Source organism: Mycteria americana, chromosome 4 (assembly GCF_035582795.1).
Source record: "Mycteria americana isolate JAX WOST 10 ecotype Jacksonville Zoo and Gardens chromosome 4, USCA_MyAme_1.0, whole genome shotgun sequence".
In the NCBI taxonomy this organism is placed as follows: domain Eukaryota; kingdom Metazoa; phylum Chordata; class Aves; order Ciconiiformes; family Ciconiidae; genus Mycteria; species Mycteria americana.
Window position 1 is genome coordinate 27,708,471 of NC_134368.1, and position 13,739 is coordinate 27,722,209.

A 13,739-nucleotide genomic window follows, 5' to 3' on the forward strand; every position below is an offset into this window, starting at 1 on the left:
CTTACCCAGGAAACGATTCCGGCCGCCGGCCGCCGCCGCCCCTCCTCTCCCTCCGCCCCGGCCACCGCCCAGAGCCGCGGCCCGCAGGGGGCCGGGCGGGCGGGGCGAGCTGAGGCGAGGCGAGGCGAGGCGAAACGCGGGGGCGCCGCGGCGCCATGTTGTGTGCCCGCCGCCGGGCCGGGGCGGCAGCTGGGGCCCTCGGCCTCCGCTCCCCCCGCGACTGACCCCCGGGCTGCGGCCGGTACCCCCTCAGCGCTGCGGCACTGGGGGACTTTCAGTCGCAGCTCATCGGTGGCTTCCAGAGCAGCTGTCCTCGTGTGAGGGAGTAGGGTTTATGCGTGGGGGCAGGTGTACCCCTGAAAAAAAAGAAAAATCATTTTTTTTTCCTTAGGGGGAAAAAAGAAGAGTCAGGCTCGTGTTGGCAAATGTACTAATACCCTGATCAAGGTGAGGCAATAGCAATTATGCTCCCGAAATGCCACCTGGTGTACCCCAGGACTCCTCCAGCGATAACGGGAGCCAGAGATAGCCCAGTAGGTCTGGAAGCCCACCTAGAAGGCTGGGTTGTTTTTCACGCTGGATATGGACTCCGGTAGCAACATGGGGGCGGGTTAAATGCCCATGTGGCTGATGAACATCAGCGAACCCCTCCAGTTGTGGACTAAAGGAGGGTGTTTGACTCCAGCGTAGCGCTCCAGGCAGCTGTGTTCTGGTGGGTCTCAAAAGTTACGTAGCCAGCATGGATGGAAAGAAATGAGGTGTTCTCAAGTGCGGAAAACAAATGAGTGAAGGGGCCAGTCCTGGAAACCTCACACTTGCAGTACCATAGAGTAAGGTTGAGAGTGAATCCTTAGGTACATCCTGAGATGAATGAGTGGGGAATGACAGCAACATCCCAGAGAGCTAGCAGTGAGGCTTAAAAGAACACACCCATGGGAAGATCCTTCTGTTTAAAGCCTTCCAAATATGTGGGATTTTGTCTGTTCTGTCAAGATAGGCTTTTGAGATTACAGGGGAAGAAACTGCCCATTGCTAAAGCAAAAAATTTAACATGGGATGGTAGCTCAGTGGAAAGCATGTAACTGTGAACAGACCTTTTACTCCTACACCTTCTAACAATCTTACAAAGTCTGCAGAACAACAGATGCAAAACAATCAGCAGGGAAATGCAGTGCCTTACTGGAGTGACCAAAGACACAGGGAGGTCAGACTATTACAATAATGAAATGGCCAGTCTCATTTTCTCTTAAACAAAAACACGTTTAGCAATCCTATTGAAGCACCCAAGTCTACTTAAAATTTATCGCACCATTTATCATGGCAAATCTATTTATCTGGAAGGGATGATTTTTCCTATGCATTCCAGAATGTTCTTCAGTATTTTGTTTCCTGGCTTTACAACTATGCTCCTGATAACAGCAGAACACTCATGAACTGAGCACAATTAAAGAGATCATTAAGATGAACAAGCATATAGCATCTTTAATTAGAAATATTTATGGTTTTAGAAGATCATATTGACATCCAGCAGCCTGCAAAAAACTGCAAAAATTTGCAAAAAAAATTGCAAAAAAAAATTTGCAATTGTAAGCACTACAGTGATGAACAAGAAAGAGCAACAATTGGGCAAAGATGTAATAATTCAGAGCAAAGTACCTGGAAATTATGCTTTAATACTTAATAACTTACTCTTAAATGCATTGTTCTTGTTTGTAGTGGTACCCACATTTTTCCATTTGTCTTAAAATTGGATATGGTTTAATCTTCTAATTTTTTAAAAAGAGCAACACTTTTATAAGCTAAAACTCACGTTTTAATTGATACTTTTAGATCCAGAACTATGATGAAGCTCCAAAAAAAGCCTCCAAACAGTTGTAATGATCCATAATAGAACATGTCATTACGATCAGTTCCAGAACGAGCGACGACCTCCTGAGACATCCAAAGGTGATTCATCAAATTCCAGCATTTGCAAATCGGGGTGCTTCCCTCTTCAACAAAGTACATCATCCAGCAGGACAGGAAGCTTTTACACTTTGACAGCATACTGGAGCAGAACTCTCCCTGGAATGTGCACTTACCTATTGAAGAGATGCAAGACAACTATTGGGTTACCCGAGATTGTTAGTGAATAGCCTATTAATATATTTCCCTGACAGAAATGGACAGGCAAGATACTCATAAACTCACATTCCTTTGATGAGAAGTGTAAAAGCACTGCATTGTGGTTTTTGCTATGCGGTTAAAATTATGATTAACATTTAGTTACATAGTCTATATAATGCACTTTGGATTGCAGTGTAGTAAGCAGAGTCATAAAAATGAAGTGTTGGGGAAACTAAATAAGGAATTTCATATACATCCTAAATGGACAGCTGTTCAATACACTCAGACTTCTCAGAAACCTTTCTAGGTGGATGTACTGCTTGCATAGGCTCAGCCGGTTTCATCAAATAGAGATCTCTTTGTTTACAGCAATCCGATATGTTACCTTTCCAAGTCCAATGAAATAGTTCCTGCAGTTGTGGCCTTCAGGAATTGATACAGAGCACTTAACTACCTCTATACATAAGACACAAACCTCTCGTGAAACAGCGTTTATAAACCTAACAGGAAAAAAAAGAGGCCTTTCTGTATTATCAGCTCATACCAAAATCATTTCATCATCATCTTGCTGTTTCTATGTTTGAACTATGACTGCAAATTTATTTTGGTCAAAGTCCACCCGACTTTGCACCAAGGAATGACTGCCCATAGGTCTCCACTGGCAAGTAACCCTCTGCAGCCGACCTTCCTCAGTACGGCACGGGTCTGCAGACCCTGCTCTGGGACTGACTGTGCTCGAATGCTCTCTCAGGAGAAGTTCATAGTTTCTCCCCCTGCTTTCTTCTGTATGCCAGCTTTTTACTTAAGGGTTAGTCGGTGTAGGGGGACAGCTAAAGTACGCAATGATCCCATCTCTTGAGAAACCGTTTCTCGCTGCAGAGGAAAGTAGAAAAGAGGTGACTATGAAATAAGCAAGGCTACCATCTAGTGGTGCAACTGTACTTTCATGTTTCAGAGGACCCTACTCCATCAAATAACCTTTTTCTGGATATATTGATCTTAAACCCAAGCTTAACATAGAAAACTAATTAGGAAAATTCAGTTATAGCAGAATGGTAATTTACTTTGGAACTGTTTCTCTAACATTCACACAACTCGCTGTGCCATTAAGTCTCCATCTTAAAATACTCCATCAAATAATTTTCCATAAAGAACAAAAAACACCACGTACACTACACATGCAGCTAGGATGTGTAGATGTAAGATTTAAGAATTAAACTTCTAGCATATAATTTTTCACTACAGGCTTGAACATGCTCAGAGGGTTCAGTTCCCCGGATGCATTGCTTCCCAGGACCTGTGCGAAAGTATGTATTGCTGCTGTTATTTTGAGTTCCTGTCTCAGTAGTGCTCCCTGGGCAAGCATATAGTGAAAGACTAATTCTGCCATGGAGGAACTTCCCTATGTTATTTATGGAGAAGCAAAGACAGCAAGACATCAGTCTCAGATAAGATTACTCCAGTAGTTTAATCAAGCCAGGAACTAAATCAAGGCCTCCTGTTATACTCGTGGAGCTCTCTCCCATCCACTGCGTTAGCTCTTGGGCACGTTACCACTACATTAACGAAGGCTGTATGGGTACAAGTTCAATCCAGAGCAATTTGCAGGCCAGCAGTTTGCCAATTTCTTGACATGCCAAGCAAGGCGGAATGATAATTTTGAAGTTTCTTTCTAGCTCTTCAGGAATGCAAAGCCTTGCATCCAGGAATAGTTGTAAAGTAAGTTATAAATGATCTCTTAGACATCTGACTAGATGTAATTTTCTGATCTCTCCTTTCCCTGCCTGTTATACAGCAGTATATTGGGATTTCCTATGGGTGAGGTGAAGGAAAGGTGACCCTGGCCTGCCCCCAGGCATTTAAACTCCCTGATTACATGATGCGCTTACCGAGCCCACTCACTCATCCAGATAGGGGCAGCTCCATTTTTTTTATCATTACAGACAAGTTCTGGGGGAGGTGAGCAGGGTGACTGTGTTAGCTTGCAAACAATCACAATATTTGAAATCGGAGAACATACCAAGTGACTACTGCAGGAAAACAGTCCATTTTGGACTTCCTTCTAGCTGGAGGGTCCAGGCGAGGGAAAGCTGGTGTTTGTAAGAAAAAGCTGCTATTAATGCAGAGTTTCTAAATCCTACAGCAGCTGCTTAGGCACTCTGCTAGAAGGCAGTAGGTGCTTCCAGAGCTGACTTTTCAGCAAACTCCGTTTACTGTTTTATGTGGCTCTGGCAGACAAAAATACTGAGAAGTAGCCACAGAGCAAGGCCTATAATTATAGGTAGTCAAATAAAGAGAATAGCTCACACTTGCAAAGCTAAGGTGTTAGCTAGATTTTCTTGCCTTGGGTGCTTAAAATGGGAATTATAGCCCTGCTTTCTGATGGCTACTGAAACGTATGATCTCCAGTATTTTTCTACACCTGAGAAACAGGAATATCAAACACAGATTTTGGAATGCCACTTGCCTTTGAGGCTACAATTTTTCCATATTTTGAGAAGGCAGTTGTTCAAACAGCACAAAATAAAGCACAGCTTAGAAGTTTCAGGCCAACACCTCTCCACCGCTGGCAGTTGCTGTGTTTCAGCCGTGGTGCTCTCGCACCTTGGAGCTTTCCCTGGAAGTGTTGCGCTGCTGGTTCTGCTTCCCAACAGGCAGCCGACGCGGTGCAGCAGTACAGCTGCTGGTGAGGCAGTCAGGAAACCCACGTCTTGGGCCAGAATGGCTAGCCCACTCATATGCTATATATGCATATATACACATTCACATCCACTAATACACATTAATTAAGAGGTGTAGAAAGCTAAGATAAAGTTGGAAACGCTAGGTTTACTAACAGCAGAAGACCAGTGCTTTGTCTCTGAAACAACAGACAAAAGTCCAGTGTCTAGTGTTCTAAATACAGCTAGAAAAGCCCAGGCTGCAAATGCACTCAATGGGAATTTTGCCCTACATGTATAAACATGCACTGGAAAGAGCGGCATGTTTTGCGTTTATATTTGCAGCTGCAGAATGTGATACAGTCCCATTGTTTTTCTGATCCATAGTGTAGTTCCCCTCACCATCTAAATATTTTTCTCCACTGAGACAGGGATTTGTTTCAGCGTGCACTTTCATAAGCTAAACACCTCCACTAAAACAATCAGGCTCAAGGGCCAAACGATGGTGTTCTTCGTACCCACATGTGCTTTGGGTAAACACTTCAAAACAGTGCTTGTTAAACTGATCTTCAGGAAAACAGTTTCTCCATCAGTGACAAACACTGTCTAAACATTTCTCTGAAGGTGGGGAGTTGGAAATACTCTCCTCCTTGAATAGCGTGGAAAAATTCCTGGAGCAGAGAGGGAGAAAAGCCTCCCTTCTTGCCGCTGCTGATGCTCTGAGACCAGCCTCTGAAGATGCCCAGGAGGCACTATAGAGTTAGGCTCTGAGAGCGGCTCAGGGCAAAGGCAAGCCTGGAAGGAACAACGTTTCCCAACTGAGCTTGTTTCACTGTGTTTTTAATGTTAATTGCTTGCAGTTGAGCCAAGACTAATAACCTTCCACCGGCAACATCCACAGCGGTGTCAGAGCAGTTGGGCCCCTGCACTGCGGCTTCCCCCAGCTCGTAAAAGCAGCATGTACAACCCAACTGCTTTGCGTTAGCGATACACTGGGTGGTCACCATGTGTAAAACGCTTTGTAACAGAATTAAAACTTAACGAAGGGTTATGTTCTGCCAGATGTACTTCTGGAAAGTGGTTATTAATGTGGGGTTAAGTCTCTCATTCTTACACATTCTGAAATCAAAGCCTTGTCTTACAAGCACAAGTGAATAGCTACTGTTAATTTGTAATTAACATAGGAATTGGTACAGGCAAGGCTTCGGAGATCTCAGTAGCTAAAAAGCACATCCTGAATTCCACCAGCATGACTAAGGGATCCATTTAATGCTTCTACTCGCTGTTACAGAGTGGAGAAGCAAGAGCAGCTCAGATCTAGGTCTGTGAGGCTTTAGATCTACCGTGGTCACACTGGAAAGCGACAAGAGCTGCGCTGCTCTGAGTCACTTCTGAACCACCAGCCTGCCAGAGCTGCACACCAAACTTATGTATATAGATATAGTGGTTAGGAACTCTAAGATATGCCATAGACCTTAGGAGTGATGAAGAGGAGGTAGTTTGGGACTGGCTCAGATGCAAAAAATGTCTTTCCCATGCAGTCCCACACAGCCAGCTCTATCGGTCCTGTCTCTTCAGGACAGGACTAGATAGGCAGGCAGGTCTCAGGGCAATCCAGGGACCTCAGGCTCTTGGCTTCACTTACCGGACTGGCAGCAGCTCCATGCCAACATTGCTCCCCAGGTGAAGAAGCTCTAACAGAAGAACCATGCTTGAACTTCTCACAAACTGTCTGCGGCTGAGGCTTTGCTTCAGGGCACTTCTCTAATTAAAAACAAAATGCCCACACTTCTCAAGAGTGTGCACATGTAGGCGAGGAAGTAAATCTTTAGCACAGGTTGGTGTCAATATTGTGGTATGCATGTCTCTGTTGATGTATAGAAGTTCAGGGTAGCTTGTACTACCTAAGACATTTTTGTTATGGAAGTAGAGTTTTCAGAGAACATGCTGAGCTGAGCACACCTTATTTCAGAATTTCTATAGGTGGGGGTGGATATGTGTATAAAAATAATATAGAAACATTTCACCAGAAGACTATTCATAAGATACAGAAAGAGTACAGGACCACGTCAGATGTCTGGAACAAAGCAAGCATCTTTCAGGATTCTGCGACTGAGTTAGCTAAACAGTTATTTTTTTTTAATGATGTTGCTTTGTTGTTCACTGATTTCAAGTGTCAACTACTTTAAATTCTGCTAATTTATGCCATTTGCATAAAAAAGACAGGATGAAGGAATGCCTTTTACATCTGGGTTAATCCCCATCGCTATCCATCCCCTTTTCCCTCCCCTCAAAAGAAGATAAGCTGACCTCCAGGACATAGTGTAAGACGGTTTGTGCTGCTGGACTGGAGGAGTGACAACATGTCACAATAAACCCCCTTCACATGAGAGTCCTTGTCTACAGGTGCCTCTGTTGTTATGCAAGCAGGAAGAGCTCCTTTTTTTTTGCAACAGACACAAAAGCCCTTGCTATTCCCTTCTGGCAGAGCCATACCTCTCACTTCTTCATCCAACAGCAGGCAAGCCAATTTCTTCGTTTGCTCCTCACATTCCCCTGAGAAACAGCAAAGCCACACTAGCATGTAAAGAGACCACAGGTGACAACAGACTTGGTCCAGAAGTTAGGTCCCTCCTCAGCAGCTCCCTAAGGCATATATATGCTGTCCTTTCCCTGAACAGGTTTCATTCTTGAGGATGGAGACCACTGCTGTAAAGAGGAATTTGGGAGGTGGCCCATGCCTTTCCCTCAGCACCCCATACACCTGAGGAAGCGCATCTCTACCACCTTAAAAGTACTAGTGAGTCACTGTCTTGATAGCCTTTCAACTGACTGACAATATTCCTCAGCTCTCTTTTCTTTTTCCCCTACTCTCCTCTGGCTTAAGAGTGGATAGTGCTCAGGAGATGATTTGGAGCGGCCTTTTATTTTGTTTCACAAGAAACTCAGCCTACCTAAGGTAGACTCTTCCAGCAGTCCCAGAGGAGAGGCTCTGAATGCTTTCTGGGTGCTATGTATGGCTGATGAGCATTCAAAAGCAAGTCTAAGGACAGGATTTGCTAATTAAGTTGTGACTGAAGCAACTGAAGACTGCAGGAGAGAAGCGGACTGGGGTTACCCCAGGATGGCCTGGCACAGCACAGCACTTGGGAAGAGGCACAGTGTTGTACAAGAGAGTATATTGCAAGGGTCAAGTGCTGCTATTTAATTCTCTCGCAACCAGTAGTTTAATTCACATGGCTCATCTTGTTTTCTCTTGTGCCTGTTAGTCTGAGGAAAGCATTGACTGGATGAAAATTTGTGTAGGAATGTAAGTCCTTATCACAGATCATCCAAGTGCTACATCAAAATTAGAATTCATTATTATTAGCTATTACATGTATTACACTAAAACATTGCACAAAATGAGGTCCTCTTACTTGAGATGTATATTTTACCTCTCTAGATAAAAGCACTAATCCCAAGAATGTATAAATTAACAAAACAAAGACAGAGGAAGGAAGGAAGGATTGTTCTCCTCTACTAGACTACACTAGAAAGATGGATTGTTCCTGCCTATAGAGGAAAAAGGGTGGCTTGCTAACATCACCAAAGAAAGCATTTGAGGGGAAGGAGACACGTGCCGATTGCCCAGGTGCCAATATACAGTCTTCATTATCTTTTGAGACAAGCCTTGCAAGCTTTCATATCAAGTAAAAGCAGATAGTATATCATTTCATTGGAAACGAAGACACCCTTGTCAACAATTATGTCCCTCCTGCCCTTCTTTGTGGAAAGAGAAAGGAGTCATTCTCTGTCCTAGTTCTACCATGAAACAAAGCGTACTATCGCTATCCCTCTGATAGACACCATCACCATATGGTGGACACGATTTTGCAGAGGAACAAGGTGAAGAATCTTAAGCACCCTGCCAGACAGATCTGAATTCAAGACAACCATGGTCACGCTCTTCAGAACTGAGACTCTCAAGGCAGGCCTTCAAAGCTACGTTTTAGCACTTTAACACTTCCACCTACAGACTTCCAGAAGAGCCGTTGCATTCTGTAGAGTTTTTTACATGCTGGAGGACTTGGCTGTAGTTCAGAGCAATTGCAGAGTCATTGCTGGCAGTCAATACACACAAAGGCAGTCCTTGGCAGAGCAGCCCCTCTCATAAGCCTGACCCTTTTATCTGGATAGCTTCAGTGTTACCCCTCTCCAGCTGGGCTTCATCACAGGTCAGACCCAGAGTTCACATCCTTCAGCATGTCTCCAACCTCAGCAGTCCTTAGTCATTACATCTCCTAGCCAAAACATCCCCTCCTTGTGGAGAAGGGGATAGGAGAACATAACTTTTCCAATCTTTACATTAAGTAAAGAAAGATTTGGGGGTTTTCCCCCATTCCCAGCTCAGCTCTGAGCTGCTTTGAATGCCTTTCACTTCCCAGTCTTACTCCCGCTTGACATTTGAGACATATTAGCCCAGAGCTCCTGGCCCATGGACCTGGAGAGCAGCTGCCGACAGCCAGGTGCTGAGCAGTAACTGGACTTACATTGCCCCACAGCGCCGGGGTGCAGTCACCGGGACTCCTCACAGAAGTATTTAAATTAACCTGGCTGCAATTCAGAAACAAACACACGCCTCTCGTCCTGCTCAAAGCTTTCATGGACCCAGGCCCTGTATAAAAGCAGTCATTTCTGCTTGCCCTCTTGATCCCTCTGATCTTCTAATTAAAGGCTGGGGCACTCAGATGCAGGAATTACTGCTGTGCTCCAGACAACTTACCAGAAGAGAAGGCGGATTTTGCTGCCTTACACAGATCCCTGATGCCCACTGTCCCTGCAGCAGCCTCAGATATGTTTGTCATATGTTTGGTGACACAGTGTACTGGTTCTGGCTGGGATGGAGTTAATTTTCTCCGTAGCAGCTAGCATGGGGCTGTGTTTTGGATCTGTGACCAAAACAGTGCTGATCACACACTGATGTTTAGCTATTGCTGAACAGTGCTTGCACAGCATCAAGGCCGTCTCTGTTTCTCACACTGTCCCTGCAGCCAGTAGGCTGGGGGTGCACAAGAAGTTGGGAGGGACACAGCCAGGACAGCTGACCCCAGCTGACCCAGGGGATATCCCATACCTTATGGCGTAGTGCTCAGCAATAAAAGCTGGGGAGGTGGGGGGAATTTTCCCAGGGGCCATAGCTCGGGGACTGGCTGGGCATCGGTTGGCTGGTGGTGAATGATTGCTTTTTGCATCACTTGTTTGGGGTTTTTTAAATTATTTTTCCCCCCTTTGCTTATTAAACTGTCTTTCTCTCAACCCACAGGTTTTCTCAGTCTTGCCCTTCTGATTCTCTCCCCCATCCTGCTGGGGAGGAGTGAGCGAGCAGCTGTGTGGAGCTTAGCTGCCTACTTTGGTTAACCCACAACACATAAGACTTTCTCCAGCATCTAATCTGGCAGAAAGGCTTTCTTCAGCTAATACCAATTTTTCATTTTGGAAAAGCTGTATACATTTGGTGGTATAGCTGGATAGCAGTGATAGTGGGATAGCAGTGATAGAGAGAATATAATATATATATCTCTCCACTTGGTGGAACCTATATGCAAATGCAGTTGGGGACAATTCCCTTGCATCTGTCCTTTACAATGATGCAGACATAGACGTGCAGATACATTAACATGGAAAATGTTAGTGGTGTGTCCTGGTTTCGGCTGGGATAGAGTTGATTTCCTTCCTAGTGGCTGGTGTAGTGCTGTGTTTTGGGTTTTAGTATGAGAATAATATTGATAACACGCTGATGTTTTGGCTGTTGCTAAGCGGTATTTACAATGGTCAAGGACTTTTTTTTTCAGCTCCCCATGCTCTGCCAGGTGCCCAAGAAGCTGGGAGGGGACACAGCCAGGATTGTTGATCCAAACTGACCAAAGAGCTATTCCATATCATATGACATCATGCTCAGTATATAAAGCTGGGGAAGCAGAAGGAAGGGGGGGACATTCGGAGTGATGGCGTTTGTCTTCCCAAGTAAGCGTTACGCGTGATGGAGCCCTGCTTTCCTGGAGATGGCTGAACACCTGCCTGCCCATGGGAAGCAGTGAATGAATTCCTTGCTTCGCTTTGCTCGCGCGCACGGCTTTTGCTTTCCCTATTAAACTGTCCTTATCTCAACCCACGAGTGTTCTCACTTTTACTCTTCAGATTCTCTTCCCCATCCCACCGCGGGGGGAGTGAGCGAGCGGCTGCGTGGTGCTTAGTTGCCGTCTGGGGCTAAACCACGACATGGTGGAAAATAAGGATGGTGTTTTATTAGCTTTCTGGTTACCGACTGCACACTAGTTGCCAAATGATAAGAAATTGTCTTGTTTCTCAGCCACTTATCTACCAGGCTCAAAGCCTGTCATGCAGAAATAAAGTCTGTCCTTGCTATATGCCATAATGCATACTCAATCATACATTATTGAAACATTAATTATGGTGAGCTGGAAGGTAAAAATATGTATCCTTCTCTCATCTCCAGGCAGTTAAAAGTTGGATTCATCCATTTGAAAGCCTGTGTCACCACTGTAGACCTCTACACCTGAACTGGGTCCTCTACGCTCCCTTTATAGTCAAGGGAGAGAAGCTGGCGTTTCTAGAGCACAGTTTGTCTCAGCCCAAAGCTAACATCTCTATTTGGCCCACTGATTCATGCTCTCAAATTTCTTCTCACTGCTGATTATGAAGGCATCCTAAATGTCCCTATAATAGATGGATGGATACCACCTTAGTTACGCTATGACTTATGTCAGAACTGGCCTTAGGCAAAAGTAGTCCTAGCAACTCTTCAAGGATGCTGCATTTCTGTTTAAGTCAACCTCTCTCAAGCACACTACTACGATACAACTGAGCTGTCGTAACTGCCGTCAGGCAGGATTTACCCCCAACCCAGCAGATGTACTTACAGTAATCTCAAATACCTTCAACTCATTGTAGGGTAAGTGCAAGGGCACCAGGAGAATGGTGACATGCAGTAATGGGTTCCTGTGGCTCCAGCGCCTGCACCACCGTGTACCTGCATCCCGCTGCCCTGGGCACCACCAGCCAGCTATGGACACCGGTGGTTTGTTTGGGGGGTAGGGAGTAGGGAATTAAGGAGATTTCCAGGAATGGGTTTGGGATCCTTCTTTTGGGAAGTGAGTCATATTATAGGAAAATGAAGAAAGGCACAGGTCTGAGGTGTTTGCTGGACAGGTGCGGATAGTGCAGCTGAAGATGGGGACTTGGACTGCCTCAGGGCTTGGATTTTGGCAGGAGAATAGGAAAACTATTTTCTAAAGAATAGTTTACAACCTCAGCTTCCATTTCAGGAGCTCTGCATTGTCTAAGGCCAGCTTTGTCTCCTACACCACCTTGCTTGTCATCACTACTTCTGTTAGGAGATCTTCTGAACTCAGAAACAGCCCTTAATTTTAGGTCTGGTTCTTCCTTATGTAACCCTCAACTGAAACACGGGGAGAAAGTAAATACTACCATTGAGTCCTATATTTAAAAGAAAGAAATCTGCCAAAAGATTATACACGTAGGAAAGATTCTTCTGTACGTGCTTTCTAGATTAGACATCTGAGTGAAAGCTTTATTCACAGACAATGTTGAACACCACAAGTACTATTGTTACATTTGGACAGTGCAGAAAGTTCACAAGTATTTCCAGTCACTTTTCAGGTGAGTTGATTTTATTGCAGTAATGGGACCGTATTGGGTTAAATGTGCTCGGTACATCTACCTGCAGTGAAGATAGATAGTCCAGAGACTTCCTTTTTGCAAGGAGGTAGATGAGGACTGGATATGACACAGCACTCCGTTTTTACATGACTTTTCAGAGGCAGACATCTTTATGCAACTCTAGCAGATTTTTAGCAGTTTCATCTTGTTATACTTAGTATTTATTTAAAATTAATGTATTGATAGATTTGTCAGATTCTCCCTTAGAAATGATCACTCCTGCTATGGTCCCTGTGTGCTGTTCATGGCACACAGAGACTGAAACAACGCTTGCACAGCTGTTTGCAGTCCCTCCCAACAGCCTAGACACAGGAACCATCCCAGGGCTGAGTGTAACCTAGGGATCTGAGCACAGCCATCGCTCCGAGGCAGGCTGAAGTTATAACCACCATTTGCCACTGAGCAATTCAGAAATAGGATTTTTCTTGCCATTTTTAGCCTTCCCTTTTGTAGACTGCAAGATGTGTGCTTTGCCATCCTCTCAGAGGCACTGCATGCAGGCTCTCCTACATATGTATCAGGGACCATTAGGATCGTACTTCATTCAAGTTGCTTTGCTACACTTGCATCTTACAGTGCATGAAGAGTTGATCACAAAAGGAAAGACAGGCAAAGCTACTATATATAGAATAAATGTTTTGAACCATTTTTAGCTTGCTTATAGGTATCAATGACTGTATTCAGCTAAAACATAAGGGGAAAAAACAGAAATAAATGATACTGTCATTTACTGTGAACCTTCCCCCCGTCCTCCCCGAAAATCTCTGGGTTTGAACAGCATATACTGCTCTTCCCTTTACTGTGACAGACTGAATCACAGGATCACAGGATCCTTCAGGTTGGAAGGGGTCTCAGGATGTCTCTAGACCAACCTCCTGCTCAAAGCACGATCAGCTATGAGATCAGCCCAGGTTGCTCAAGTCTTTATCCTGTCTGGAAACATCCCAGCTTTGCATATAAAATACAAAACCCTCCTTGCTATCCTGTCTTTTCTTCACTAAGTCTTGTTGCAGGTAGAACCAACGTGACACTGTATCTTGAGCCTTTTATGACCATATTTCGAAGATTAAACAGTAAGCTTCTTTCCCTAGGAGTTCATTGTAAACTGAGGAAGGTTGATAAATAGGTCCCAGTCCAAATACGTAGTGTGGGCAATGTGAATGATCCCCCACTAACTTATAGTGCAGTAGATCTAAAGTTAATTTAAATTTGTTTGAAATTAGGCAGGTA